This window comes from Lindgomyces ingoldianus (genome assembly GCF_010093535.1).
Source record: "Lindgomyces ingoldianus strain ATCC 200398 unplaced genomic scaffold BDR25scaffold_12, whole genome shotgun sequence".
Lineage (NCBI taxonomy): Eukaryota > Fungi > Ascomycota > Dothideomycetes > Pleosporales > Lindgomycetaceae > Lindgomyces > Lindgomyces ingoldianus.
In genome coordinates this window covers 1,441,509-1,443,176 of record NW_022985173.1, presented here as the reverse complement: position 1 = coordinate 1,443,176, position 1,668 = coordinate 1,441,509, and the positions used below count along the sequence as shown (strand labels likewise).

The 1,668-nt window shown below is 42.9% G+C and overlaps 1 protein-coding gene across 1 annotated transcript in view; it reads left to right on the top strand.

The window, feature by feature from the left end:
- Positions 1 to 4, top strand: part of BDR25DRAFT_20233 (uncharacterized protein) — a 625-nt gene extending 621 nt beyond the window's left edge. The window contains exon 1 of the mRNA XM_033684403.1: positions 1 to 4. This exon is cut by the window's left edge and continues 621 nt beyond it. The gene's annotated coding sequence lies outside the window, so the exon portion shown is untranslated.
- Positions 5 to 1,668: the final 1,664 nt, after the last annotated feature.

Here is a 1,668-nt window from a genome sequence, read left to right as displayed (position 1 = left end):
GCACACATGTATATTTAAACTCGCAGAGCAGCTCCTCTGCTCCTTAGTTTAATCTAGTTGAGTTACACCACCTCTTGCTTGTAGCTTGAGCATGCCGACCGTGACATAAGCTAAGTATTCTTGCATAGTATAATATATATATAGATAATTCTAGAGCTAGCACTAGCACTAGCAGTTGTCTCTAGTCTAGTCTAAACCTCTATAAGCAAGAGCAGGCTACGTGGTTAACTGTGCCTACCTTGTTACATGTTACGCCTGTTCCTTTCACCGTCTAATACTGCCACGCTATGCCTAATACTGCTACCTAATATCTTTAATTTAATTGTTTTAGCATTAAAGCTCTAGTTGTAGAGCTGCAGCTTGTGTAGTTTGTTGCCTCTGCAGGAATTTCTTAGAGTGCTAGGGAGCTCTAGCGCTGCCTCTGCCTCTGCCTCTCTATCGCCGCAAAGATTAATGTAGTACATGTAATACCTTAACAAGTTGTTTTGCTTACACAACTGCTAGTTTAGCTTCTTTAACTAACGTACCTAACGGGTTGGCCGGCCACTTTTGCCAAGCCCCCACTAAAACCACCCTATTCTCTCGTAAAACAGCCCACTTTAGCCTTGTATAGAGTAATACAACACAAGATATTATTTAGAGTCTACTTCTACTACTTGCTTACATGTACGCAAGTTATGCCTAGTCTAATTGCACCGCCCGCATTGCCTTTAACTTAGCTTACCTCCTTTAGCGCGCACCTGCGTCTTTAGCTTCTTCCTATCACTACGCGCTCTAAACTCCTTTAGAGCAGTTAGACAAGCCCTATCCTTAACTATTAAGGTCTCTTCTCCCTAAATCTGCTTCCTTTTATGCGATCTACGTCGCGTGGCAGCCTTATTTGCCGCTTAAAGCTCTGTAATCTTATAGCCCACCCTGTTGCGTTAATGCCCTAGATAACTGTTGTCTACTCCCTATTACCTTGCTGTATTGCCTTTAGCTGTCCTTGTCTCTCTAAAGCTGTAACAACTGCTCTAGTTAATATCTAGCCTATTATAAAGCCTAACTTGTTAATGTAAAGATGGGATGGTAAGTAGCACGGATAGCACTGAGAGCAAGCTTTCGGAGAAAGATAGGAGTGTATTGTAAGAGAGACGAATCGCTGCCAAGCTTCGCTTGTCAGGATTCATGCTTATATACGAAGCACAGGTCATACGACCTCCAAACAGGTCAGGTGAGGCCATACTGGCCCGTTCTGGGACATCCGGCCTTACAGTTAAAGTTATACCTGTCTTTATCCTAGATACTGTACTTAGCTTTTATGTTAGCTACTAGGCAAAACTAGCTCTAGATAACCTCTAGATCCTCGCAGAGCGCTCTCTTATAATTGTACTTGCAATTAAACTTCATTGTAAACTTAGGGCAGTGCTTAACCCACATACTGGTCTAGTTTAAGCTAACCTGGCCTAGATTGCGCTCTGCGGGCAAGGAATTAGCCATATTAGCTACAGCTGCGAGCCTAGGGGGAAATCTGCGCGTAATAAGCTTAAGTATGTACTTAACAACTACCTCCTCCTTAAGCTTAGTTAGATTCCTTAATTTAGGCTAGCATTCTGCTTGTAAAGGCTGTCTAGCGCGTTAATTGCTTAGTGTTGTGTGAGAGACATTATAGATAGCTGCAGCGCGTTG